The sequence below is a fragment of the Lepeophtheirus salmonis genome, chromosome 6, assembly GCF_016086655.4.
Source record: "Lepeophtheirus salmonis chromosome 6, UVic_Lsal_1.4, whole genome shotgun sequence".
NCBI lineage: Eukaryota > Metazoa > Arthropoda > Copepoda > Siphonostomatoida > Caligidae > Lepeophtheirus > Lepeophtheirus salmonis.
The window spans coordinates 20379671-20393940 of record NC_052136.2 but is presented as its reverse complement, the minus strand read 5'-3'; the positions used below and the strand labels follow the sequence as shown (position 1 = coordinate 20393940).

The 14270-nt window shown below is 30.1% G+C and overlaps 1 long non-coding RNA gene across 2 annotated transcripts in view; it reads left to right on the top strand.

Annotated features, from left to right (window-relative positions):
* LOC121120177 (uncharacterized) overlaps positions 1–14270 on the top strand; it is a 60031-nt gene that overhangs the window by 25336 nt on the left and 20425 nt on the right. The window lies entirely within an intron of this gene.

Below are 14270 nucleotides of genomic sequence, written 5' to 3'. Positions count from 1 at the left end.
AAAATGGAAGAGATAACAGTAGTAAAATTAAGGGTTTAAATTTTAACAGAGCTCTCTTTAGGATGTTCTTGTGCTATGGTAGAAAACACTTTTATTTTAAATTGTATTCCTAAAATTGAAGCTAAAGTTAATTAATTACAAAAATCATGAAATATTAACAAATAGCGTAGACATAATATCTGACAGAAGACTCACAAATTAGTGATTTTGACTTAGACAGCCATTTTTAGGGAGCACTCGTATTGATTAAACAAATAAGAATTTGAATTTTTTCTTTTAAAGTTTTCTTAATAACAAAATTTGAAATTAATTTGAAGAAAAGTGCCCCATAAATCTTTGTCATGTGGTAGTTAGGCAAATAAGTCAATCATACCAAATGCTATTTATCTCATATGTACACCCAGACTATCACTGTTATATTATTCTCAACCATTTTTAAATAAATTACATACTCGTATATATATTTTATAATATTATAATCCAACATAGTATTTTATTCGATGCTGTACTATAATATTTCTTAAAAATATTTTATTAAACGGATAGCTATACATTAGAATTTATGTATAATAGACAAAATTTATTCATAGAAATAATATTAAAATTGCCAATATATATAGAAAAAAAATTGTATTCCTCTCATTTTGGAAATGGAGCATAAGTATAGAAAAAACTTATTACTTCGTTTATTTATCCAAAAGAATAAATTATGAAATAGCCATGATGTATCAAGCTGGAGGAAGGCATCAACCGCTGACAACAAATTACATATGTTATTTGTTGTCAGCGAAGTAACGCCGTGACAAAGCTATGTACAGGGGTGGCCAGAAGTATCAGGACATACTTGTAATTGTTTTTTTTTAAAATCTAATTTAATTGTCCTGCTTACCTCTAATTTCACCTGAAAGACTTCCCAGTGTTCATAGACAAAAAGTTTGGTTTGTATACTTAATCTGTTCAGTTTCATCATGAAGAAGCAAGAAGACAAACGTCAAGTCATTGCAGAATTGTTTGAGGACGTCAACGATGGTATGGTAATCATAAAAGGTAGAAAATATGACAGGAGCACCGCGAATGACTTCTGCAAAGTGGACTGGCCACTTTCTGGCTGGGTGCAAGGGGTCCATCAAAGCAAATTCTAGCATTTCCATGACTGCTCATGCCGGGAAGAGGTCTATCAGTAGGAGGACAGCGCCCTCAATCATGATCTCGGCTGGAAGTTCTACATTAGGGAGGGTGTCACCTTCTTTAACGAAGATGAATAACATCAAGTTACAATGAGGGAAGAAAATCTACCAAATTTATAAAGTTATTTAGTGATTAGTCAAACTTCACCTTGGACACTGTCTACATCCCAAAAAATGACTGCTGGCTGGCAGAGGGTGGAGATGATGTTTCCCCTGTTATGAAAACCAGGTTCTCGTCCAAGATAATGGTGTTTGGCTTGATCAACAGTGACGGTCTCTAATTTACCTCCTCAGTGTACTTGGACTTATTTAAGAATTTTGTGATACCATGGCTGGAAGCCACATATCTTCCAGAATCAAGGTTCATGTGGATTCAAGACTCAGCGCCTAGTCATATTTCCAAAACTGTCATTTATTACTTCAACAGCCAGTTCCACGTCGTTATTAAAGCTTATGATTGACCTTAAACCGTCTGATTTTTAGTTGTAGTAAGAGATGAGAAGGAAGTTAATCGAACATCCCCATAGCTCCTTGAGATAAATGAAGCTCTTTATGAAAAGGAACATATCCCACTTCAATAAAGAAGACATAATAAAGGCCTGCTCAGCCTTTATGTATTGTTTACAGTGTCAAGGTTGATCATATTAAATTACAAAACAGATAATTGTTTAATTTAAATTTCTTATGAAATAAATTTTGTCTTAAAATGACATCTACTATTATTTAAACTTACTTGAGAATATTTTTGGGTTACTTCTGTGAACCCTGTATGTAAGATGAAGAATTTTTGTCATAATGCAGTCATATTAAATATGAGATTTGTTTGATCGTGACAATATGTACTCATGAGATAATAAAGACTTCATGATTTTACTATTATTAATTATTTGAAATTTAAAAAAATGAGAAGATAGAAGGAAGTGATGGATCTTGCAACAATGTTGCGAAAAAAGTCACGCCTCCATAATACTTTTAAGACAATTTTAGTATTTAAAATGCCTCAATTCAATTATAAATGGGCCTGTGTAACAATCGTGCACGGAACATAAATGTAAAAAATACCCATTTACTTCCCGAAAAAAGAGTACCTTGTTTTTAATTACTCGTGGACGGGTAAAATTTAAAAAAAATATTATGATCTTTATTTATTGACGATTACTCGGTTTTACCCGGGTACTTGTAATATATAAATATGTGTATCGCTATTTAAGGGTAATTTAAAGTCTTCCTCTTTTTTTTACTCGTATTTATGTACAAAGGATGACTGAATAAATGTTTTTAAGAAGTCTTAAAAACTCATTAACAAATGCTTAGAAATGATTAAAATCATCACAAGTAAAGTTGGGGGTGCAGTTTCAGTAGATTTAAAGCTTAATGACAACTTAATTACGCAACTTCTCATTGTTATTGTCTTTCAAAAAATGAGAGGAACAATGCGGCTTTATTCATCGTTATTGAAAGAAAATATGCCAATAAGGTTTTTTTTTTTGCTGTTAGACGGTAATTGTAAACGTGTCGTATAGTCCTGTCCCTTGATGTACTACCTCAGCATGACTCCAACTCCTCTGTTTGGGCCCTTTTAAATAAAGCTACAAATATTAAATTGATATTAAACATCCTGGTTCTACTCGGTTTGGAACAAATACTCAAAGCCTAACCCTACTAGGAATCATCCTTATTTTATTCATTTGCATGAACGCGTGACACACAATGAGTAATGACTGTTCAAGGCAACTCCTCAACTCTCCTATAGGAGTTCTTCTAACTGTGGAAATCATTCAATGGGAGAAGCATAGTAATGATGACTATGTAAGGAGAAAAAAAAGGATGTTTGCTGATTCATGTACAAACGTTTCTACCCACTGATTCCGAAGGAACATTATGTATAGGTTGAGTCATATAAGCTATAAATATGGGCACTTCATGTTTTCTTCATTTGTTTTTTGAGAAATATGGTTCTAATTTAATAAGTCCATTTAAACAATCACTATTTTTTGTGCCCTTAAAACGAAATTTAATTGATAAACATGCCTAAGAATTAATTATGGATATATGATTGTGATGATGTAACTAATTAATACTCCTTCTCTTTACGTAATAATGAATGTATAATGAGCTATATATTTTTGAAGTACGTGCTGAAAAAGATAAACATAATCCGTGTATTATTAAAATGTTTGTCTAATGGCTGAATTATTTATGTACATAAAAATATGAAGGGGTCTATATACTACAAAAGCCATGAAAATTAATGTAATAAACCTTCCAATTTGATTAATGTATGGTAAGAGAATAGCTTAGCTGTCATGTCGTTTTATTAGAGCAGCTTTAAGAGGGTGAGGAGGGAAATAAGTATGTTGTACAGATATTGTAAGAATTACCCCAATATCGATCTTCTTTTCTACTCCAAGTCTAACTAGTACTTACACCTATAACTCATCAGTCATTCATAAGCATATAACTCTAACATGTTTGGGGAATGGGAAAACATTGTTTTGGATACAACTACAAATAGTATTGTACTCGTTTTAGGTCATATTATTACAACTCTAATAAATGACTATGTACATATGTACACAGTTGGAAGATGAGGAGAGGTTTTCAAATTATAAGCACATGTTACAATATGTAATGTACGTACATAATCTGTACATATGCAACCATGGGGGGGGGGATTGAGGCAAAAAATGCCTAAAACTTTTGTACATACTTTGTATGTATGATCAATTTTGTTGATTTCAAAGCGTGACGCAACATAATTCCATGTTTTGATTTAAATTATGCATTCTTTGTAAGAAAATATTGTTTTTCATCCCAAAATATAGAGCACTCATCCAAAAACTGTATTTTCAAAAATCAGAAAGGGAATCATAATTTTTTTTTTTGTATTGTATAGGAATTGAACTACTTAAATTTTATACATTTATTAAGGAATTTTATACATTTTTTCATGTGTATGAATATGTTACATAACTATGGCAAGAGAGTGCCTTGTTCAAACGATGTTTATGCCCCATCAATGGAATATAAATACAGGGTTATAAATAATTTATATTTCTATTATTTTGAAAGATAGGATATTTTATGAAACGAAATCATATTTGGGAAACAATAAAAATAAAAGTTGTATACTATATTTCTAAGTTTATTTTTTATAAATTACTTATTTAATTTAAATGCTCTTGTTACCCTATAAATCCATAGCAAAGATATATCAAATGAGGATATGAATACACTTCTACCTTTGACTCAAGATAAACCTATACAAACTAATCCAGGGAGTTGAGATCTGAACTTTAAGAATCTTGGGTAAAAACAATTTTATTACCATCTAATGAATGTTTTTTTAACCAAGGAAGAATAAAAGGTGACATTTTAGGTTCATATCCCATTTTTTCTCATCACTAATATAATTTTGCTTTCTATTTTGATATGAGTTACGGAGATTTAGATGCACACGCTCCTTAATAGATTTTTATTTCTTATATTAAGTAGTTCTAAGATGTTTAACGCACACTCCGAAATGATGCTTCAGCAGGGAGACACACTTGCTATTAACACATGTATGTATTTCAAAAAATTCCCCTGCAACAATTGACATGAAATCATGCGATTTCAATGACCTCCAGCTATCTATAGTTATCTATGCCCAATAAATGTCGCAATTATGTCTAATTCAGCTGAAAATTCATATTCGAAGTGAATGGACTAGAACTTGACTCCAGCTCGTAAAAATTACAGGTAAAGAGCTCTGGACTAGTGATTTTAAAATATGTAAGTCAGAAACTAAATGTTAGAAAAGAGGGTCAAGTTATTCATAAACTTTTCTAAGCGAATAATAAATACTTATCTTAATACATTTTTTAGTACATTATGTAAAACAGAATATTAGTTCGTTCGTTTGATCGTTCATCCGTAACACTTTCACTTTATAACAAAACTTCAAATTAGAGTGTTTAAATTTGGATATGGAATTATACTTGATTAAAGATGGTTATACGTGTATTTTTATGAATTAATTTGAGTTAAAATCAGAGAGAAAAATGAACCCCATGATGATATATTAAAGAAAGAAGAATGATAGTATCTACCATTTTTCATTTTGTAATCTTAAAAATTGTCATGTTAATTTACCTTTAACCCATGTCTAGATAGGGATGATATTTTTTTATAGAAAGGAAAAAAAAACATCGTTTAGCAATTAGAAAAGAAAACACGATTTTATCTTTTTTCCGCATTCCTTAGGAAGTCGTCGTGGTGTGAACATCTCTCTTTGAAAGAATAATTCTTGCCTACCTTTGGAGTAAATTGTTTTTCAAATAAGGATAATAATAAATTAAAAAATATTTGTATTTAAATATGATTATAATATTTTTCCTCAAGTAATGCTATTTCAATGTATGCAGACATATTTTCTTCTATATAGTAGTAATGGATTCCCCCTCCCAAAAAAAAAAAAAAAAAAAAAAAATCATTTAACAGGCAGCTGATGATTGCAAGGGTTTTAATTCAGTAATACCACAAGTCTTGTTCCTGCTTTCTCCTCGCACTCTACAATAAAAAATCCCTAGCATTAATAAGGTGTCAAAAAACTCGAGGAGAAGTTGAGAGCAAGACTTAAGGGGGGTTACCACATCTATCGTCCAAGTGTATATATATATATACATATAAATTATATCAGGAGAACAGAAAAAACTTTCTTTAATGATCGATATAATATATATATATACATATATAAACTTAAAAGTGTACACGCACGGTAGATGTTGGTATTACTGAATTAAGACCCAAGTTAATATCAGCTCCTTTTTATAAGATTTTGGGTGAAAAAACTGAATTACTGCTATAAAAAGGGCAACCGTCTACATTTAAAATAACATTAGTACAGGGCAAATATTTTACTTATATTGAAATACATATATATGTTCATCTTATTATTCATTTTTAAAACAATTTACAACAACGATAAGCGAGAATTCTTACTTCAGAGGAAGATGTTAATACAAATACGATCTATTAAATAAGTTATATCCTTTCTAATTTCTAAACTTGTTTTATCTTTACACAAATGGCATCCTTAGTTACATTATTGTATACGTAGGGATGTTAATATTTGATAAGTTACGGTGAGCGAAATTTAAAGAAATAAGTTTATGAATTTATCTACAACACTCCTGTTAATTTGTTGTTATTTTTTAGATCAAGAAGTTATAAGATGTTAAGCACAGACTCCAAAATGATGCTTCGGCAGAAAAATACACTTTTTTTTATTAATATAGATATGTATTTCAAAAATTATTCTTCCTAATTTTGAAAATTCTAACGTATCAACGAAAAATCATTCATATATCACCGGTTTTTTTATGCTCGCCGCAATTTAGGCAATATTCACATCGCTAACTATACGTAACATGTTATTCTTTGTTGTACATTTTTAATAGCTACATTGGATATTTAAACGATCCCGTATAGATAGTATGAAGAATTTTTGCACATATCTCCTTAGTAATTGAAAAGTGTGTATCTTTGTTCTTGATATTGATAAGGCATTAAAATTAAAGTATATAATATGTAGTTCTTCACTAGCTCAAATTTCATTTCTAGAGGACAAATACAATATTGTATACGTACATAGACATAAAACATTTATTTAATACAAACTAAATGGATAGCAGAAGAGAAAAAAAGAACTTTTTATTATTATTAAAATTTAAAATGTAATTAATTGTAGTTTAAATGAATAATACAACTTTTTTCGTCTTTCTTAAAAGAAAATCGTAAATTGCTGAATTACATTTTTTACTTTTCTTTCATTGAATTACTTTTTGTTCAGTTAATAGGAGTTTCAAATGGTTTTTTATTTCTTGTTCTTATTATTTTATTTCTTGATTGAAAATAGAAGAGCCGATTTAATTATATAATTTCGTGGTTGGAGCCTACATGTATAAAAGTAAAAGAAAGTAAAATTACTATATAGATAATAAAAGTAAAACAAAAATGGCTCAACATCTACACATTTACATTATCAATCTTGTGTCCACATTAGACTGCTTCGGAATTGCAGTAAAACCAATATTTCTCCATCACCCTATTTCAGTGATGATATTAGGCCTGGGCACATTCAACAGGAGGGCCATGAATCCTTTGTAGTTCCCTTTAGAATACAGCCTGAAGGCTGATGAGTACGTCAAAATTTTGGAAACCAAAGCTCTCCCATGGATCAAATGCCATCGTTGGCAACAAGAAGAAGCACCTTCCCACACACCAAAGAAACCCCAAGAGTGGCTCTAGCCCAACATGTACTTCTGGGCAAAGGAATTCTGGCCGTCGTAGAGCCCAGACTTCAATCCCAAGACTATTCCATCTAAGTGCACGTAGAGTCCAAGGCCTGCAGGAGATACCACATCATCGCCCACGTCCTAAATACTTTCATTAACAAGACCTAGGTGGTCTCCGTGAGCGTTGAGTATATCCAGATGGTCTACAGAAGTTTCTGCCACTGCTCAAAATCAACTCTGAGGACGAATACATTGACAAAACTTTGTTCTTTGGGTTTCAATTAATAATCAATATACTTGTTTCCTAATTCACTCAGGATGCTGCCATGGACTTCAATACCTTCTGTGTTAAAATTGGTAAATAATACGGTTGGCCCGGTAGAAGTATAAAATGATTTTATAAAAGAACTAGAGCAACGGATATGTATTTTAACTAATGTATTATAATTGATTAATTTAGATCTTAAAATACATATCCACAATGAATGATAATTCTATTTAATGAGATGACATCCACCGAGAAAGACACACGAACCTTTTCTATAGAGATGAGATCCCTGAACATCATGGATATCCCTATTTTATATAAACAAATATGAATTCAATGTAATATAATTGGAATCAGATCCAATTTATCCGAACGTTCTGCGAAAATGTAGGTCCAACCCCTCCTTATTACCTTAGAAGTAATTAATTTTATGTATATATCACTATTGTCTATTCTTACTAAAGTTTATCACACTAAATGTCTTGACAAAAAAGTGCTAAATCATTTTATTTATTCCTCCTTCACCCCATGAAGTAGTTTTGAATAAAGGAGATTTTGTGGAGCTTCTTATTTTCTCTTTCTTATTTATTATTCTATAGACAAATATTCCATGTCTTATTAAAATAAAGGCCTTTAAAAAAATATAAATCACCAAGGATTTTTGTTCGACTTTGTATTTCGTGTATTTTTTGTGGGGGTGACCTTACGAAAAGACAATATTATCTTAATATTTTTGACGATATATTATTTATTAATAGGGCCTCAATAATAGTTTTGTTTTTCATCATTTTTAGCCTAAAAAATAAAATATCTGTAATTTAGAAGAAGTTGCATAATCACTAAAAACACTTTTATGATCAGAAAAAAATATTTTAATAAGTTATAATTTCGTATTTTAATTTGGTGATTATGATAATGGTGAAAAATCACTCTGAAGGAGAATATTCCGGAATTACTCTAATTCCAGATATTTGCGAGACCTAATGTATTAAATAAAAATTGAGATCAGTTCTGTATTATGCATTTGAAGACAAACATAATCCTTGACTTAAATGTATTTGTACAAATTTATTCTTTTCCTGTGTTACATGTTATCTATATACATTATTTTGAATTGATTCAAATACTGAGAAAATGTTGTTCTTCATTTAAAATTCCATGTTGACTGAATTCTGAAAATGTCTAATCTGTATAGGTTGGAAATATATTTGTAAACTATTAATGCAAAAAACCATTATTTTGTATTAAAAAAACCTTATCAGTTTGTTTGTTCCTTAATAACTTAACTTTCACCTCTAAATGAATGCAGATAAATATTTAACTCATTAATTTCACAAAAATTGAAATTCTTACTGATACAATGAAAAGCCTTGTAATCTAAATTTACTATGAAAACGTTTATTATTTTAAATATGATTTCATAGTAATGAGTAGTGATCTCTAAATAATGCTTACAAATGGAGCTAAATATGCAAATAAAGAACTCAAAAATGCAAGTAATTCTGGTAAAATAGGATGTATTCTAATAAAAAACAAATATATAGTTAAATTTATTAATCAATCATATACTTGTTCCATTGAATTATCATCTGAGACGGCTAGGCATTGTCTTGGCAAGGGCGGTATTAGTGAGTCCTTCACTAGGTCAGTATTGAAGAAACTATCGCTCTTATCGTTGGAAGGAATGACGTTGAGCACCTTCTGTATAGCTTTGTCTCCCTTGTTGTTTTAAACATACATTATTTTTGTGCTTGGAACACTGTCCATGTGGTTCTAGGAAACTTGTCGTGTTGGCTTTATCGCTAAATTTGCAAAGGTTGCATATCAAATACTTTATTTCAGGCAAATAAATCCAAATCTTGGTGTTACACATAGTTAATATAAATACAAAGTTATGCCATAACAAGTGCATGACTGATGACTGATAAATCAAATTAAAAATTCTAGCAATAGTGACGTCATAAACTATGATTGGTTGTATGTTTTGTGAAATTTTGACATAACTAGTATTGAGCAAGAGCTATATAGTGTATTTCAAAAGTATTTCATAGACTCACAAGTATGTTCAAAATAAACTCTTAGGAAATATAATAATAATGAATCGATTAAAATCGTGTGTATAATAGGCATTTAAAAAAATAAACATAAATCAACATGGTAACCATGACAATTTTGAAGAATATTTGGAAAAAATCAGCTTGAATCATCTGTGACTAGGCAATAGGAGGAAAAGGAAATATACAAGGACAATAGCATTAATTACTCCGATGTGGATCCATATTCTGCTCAATTCAAAACTTACAATTATAACTATGCAACAAATCATCTCCGTCTTTTATGAGCACACACTAATGTGCAATCATGTTTTAAATGTAATTGAATGTACAAGAAAAGGAAGTTCACTTCTCAGGTAATAAATAATAATGATAACAGCTGAGGAAAAGAAAGTGGATTCTTCAGATAACCAATTCCAAAATAATGGGCCACCTAAAAAATACAAACGATTTATATCATTGAACATGTACATCAAATATTTTCACTCATTCACCTACCCTCTTTCAAAAATTGACTAGGGATGGGATATATTTACTCATGAAAATAGTTTGTATGTTGGGGATATAAAAAAGAAACCAAAAATTAACATGGTAACCATGACCATTTGAAAATGTTTTTGAAGAGAGCAGCTTAGCTGTCAAAACGTTTCATTAGAGCAGCTACACTAAACCATGACAAGGGAGTAAGGAAAAAAGGAAATGTGCATCTGCTAGAATTACTCCGATGTCGATCCCTGATCTCTGGTTATAAGTTGTATTCTTCGTTGTGGAATAAAGCCCAAGAAATTCAGAGTTAGTATTAAAAAAAACCCCAATATTCACTTCATATTATTCATGTCTTTAAACAATCACTAATTGTGATATAAAATGACGAGAAGGAGTGTTTTTACTATTTATTTAAATAAAAATATATATTTTTATTCAGTAGATTCAAGCTTTTCAAAAAAAGTTTACATCACATAAAGGGAAGAAAATACGACTTGTCAAATGTTGCAACTATCCCTGTTTGTAAGCTTGATTCTATATTACCAGATTAAGGATATTCTAAATGTTGGAAAGGAAAACAAAACTTCCACAATAGTATTTTCAGTCACTAAACAATTTTGGGAAATCTTCTTGATCTTTTTAAATGAAAAGTTGAGAAATGCAATGTAGAGTGGGGGATGTGTCCATACTATTCAAGGAATAATAGTAGTTGAACAGTAAGAAAGAAAAACTTAATTGACTAATTACATGTGTGTAATTTCGAGCCTTTTTTATATTACTCTTTTCTTTTTGAAGGAAACGTTGAGTCGTACAATTAGAATCTCTTCCCAATAAAACATCTATTGTGCAATCAATCAAAAGTCTTACAATAATAAAAAACTGGCAAAATTACAAAAATTGTGGAGTTTCTAATCACTTATAATTTTCGAAAAGAAAGTAAGCTTTATTATTTTTTAAATTAACCAAGATCCTTTAAAAAATAGTATTTATGGAGTTATTACTTTTTAATTAACTTACAAAAAAAAAGTCAAATAAAGGACTTTGGAAGTTAAAACTTAACTGTTGGAAGGTTATACCGGACACAATGGAAACGTACATGCCGACATTATTCAGGAGGAAAATAAGTCATGACTTTAAAGAATTGAAACCAAGTGAATAGTGTCGAAACCACTGCTCGAGTTGTAGTGGGACGCCATCCTCCTACAATGAAAATGTTCTAAAATCATCATTATTGATATATGAACATATATTCATTTATTGGCTATACACACATATTGCATTTAAATTACATTTAATCAACTCTATTTTCAAAACTTTATCAGGAGAGAAACCCTGATCAGAATCCATCGCTGACCTTCCCCTTGTTTGATTTTACAACTCAACCACAGGTCGTAGCCGAATATATATTCAAAAAGGGACAGTCCCAATTTTGGGATGTTTTTTTTTGTTATTTATTTTATTTCGATTTATTTATTTTTCTTTTTTATACAGTATTATTACGGAATGTTAAAAATTTCAGAACTTTACATTGAGAAATTTTTTATAAAGCTAGATAAAACATCTGGTCTTAAGCAGGAGCGAGGACTATGCAGCAGGTTGATCCTTGAATCTATTCATAGACAAACCAAGGGTTCCCTTTCCCAAAAACTTATCTAAAAATGAAAGGTTTTTTTGTTTTTTAACAGCTTATCGAGTTCTGTAGAAATCATGGAATTATTTGAAAGTGCGGAGTAGAGGATAAATAGGACTTTTGAAATGATTAATTCAATTTTGTTAATGTCTTTATAGGAAAGGAATGGCGTCGCCCAAAAATTAGTCTGGGACATCGATATTTGAAACGAAGCCAAAAAGATCCCCGCACTAATTTTTTTTTTGTTAGTTGATTTTTTTAAATTCTTGATATTTTTTTTTTTTTAATTCTTGATATTTTTTTTTTTTACCTTTTTTATACATAACAGCCCAAAATTAGAAATTATTATTATTTAATATTCACCCTTCAGTAATCACAGGTCTGGGAACACACTTAGTTTAGAATGCAGTGAGAACTCTGCAGTTTTCGCAAAATAAATTTTAAATTCTGTCTATATTTTAGCATCGTGCTTGGAGGGTACAGTCCCCTAAATCTGGCTGTAGTTATGGTACTTTTACGATCTCAAGTAGGTGACAAAAATGAATAAAATGTCAACAAAGTATCAACAATTCTTCCTTTTTAAGTCATAGAATTATATTTTTAATGACATAATCACAAAATTCCTATTAAAAATAGCAATTGGAAATAAAGATTAATATATTATTTTTTTATAAATTGTCTTCAAGCTATGTATTCATTCTAGAGATAGAAATGTGTTTGCCTCCATGTACTTGTTTTGGCCTGAGGAATCATAAATAAGGACGTCTTCTAAAGGAAAATACTTCGAGTTACTCGTACCACTTTACTTTAATAACTTCGAACAACAAAGAAATTATTTATTATTTAATAATAAATTATGATAATTAGAATGTTTTTTCACTCTCTCTCTCTCTCTCTCTATATATATATACAAGATAAGGATATAATTAATTCACAAATATTTATAATTTTAAAGAGGGGAACAAATAGTACATGCCTTAATGCTTACATACTATTTTAAGAATATATTGCATTAAATTACATGGATTGCCCATGTAATTTATTAGGAACAATACTTGTAAAAATTTAAAATGTCTTTGCCAGCTTTTCTCCTAAAGAAATTGTATCTAAACTCATTGTTAAACCTTCTTTTATGATTTAAAAAAAAATAACCTCATATTTGATTAAAGCATTTAAAATGGCGGAAAAAGTATTATAATTTTCTCATTTTTTTAGACCATCACCTCTGTTGTATGTTTAAGAAAACATTTTTTCACTAAGCTTTTTATTTTTGAGACTTTTATGAAGAATATTTAACTATTATTATGTATAGCACTCTATAAGCCCTAAATGTAGCTTAAAAAAAGATATGAGAAACGGAAGTTCTATATAAAAAAAGAATCTATTGTGTAGAACAGGGATAATTTTTCAAACCTTATAGGGGGGCTTAACTGAGGATAAAGTTTTCATTCAATCACGTACATATTTGAATGGAAAAACAATAATGAGGGAGATAAGACTATACGCAGAATATAGATACATGGCCACTTAAAAATAATTATCAATACATTAGATCCCTAACACGACGTCATCAGACTAAAACAGGATATTTTTTATTAATTTATCTTCAGTAGATTTGTCTACTAATATTACCACCTATTAGTGTCCCAAAAATTGTTCATTTAAACAACAATTAACTCTTTAGACATAAGCAATGAATAACCTATGAATAAATGAAGTATGACAATACAGTTAGAAAGAATCCAAATACTATATAGTACTGGGTTTTGGTCTGAAAACGTTATAATTTTGTTGGAACGAACTAATTCGACCCTCTAAAGAAGTCCAGTCTCAAAAAAAAAAAAATCTGTCATATTAAAAGTTCAGTCCACAGCCATGTTTTAGATTAACTCTTCATAACGTCAGGTGTGTTTCCAAATAGTTAACATTGGTGCAATGACGTCATAGGAATTTTAAAGTGTTTCAGATTTCAGTTTGTTTCCTTACTAATATAAATTACTATGTGTATTTTTTTTGTCAACTATCGATTGCTCTACTCCTCTTTCCCTCATCAGTGCTCCGAAGGTCAATTGATTGAATTAGCTCTACTTAAGCTCTGAACAATTTCCAACCATTGATAAAATTTATTCCTTAGTTTGAATCTGAAAAAAGATTTAACCGTGAGAAAGATATTGTAGGTATACCAATACTGAGTTGGAAGCATGAATATGTGTTTGCTTTTGGGGTTTAATCACGGTGTTACCTCGCTAATACACAAAATGTATTGCATTTTCTAGTCAATTGTCAATCTGTATCCTTATTTTTCCGTAATCAGTGTTCCTAACGTTGATTGGTTAAATTAACACAAGCTCCTTTTAAGCTGTAAAC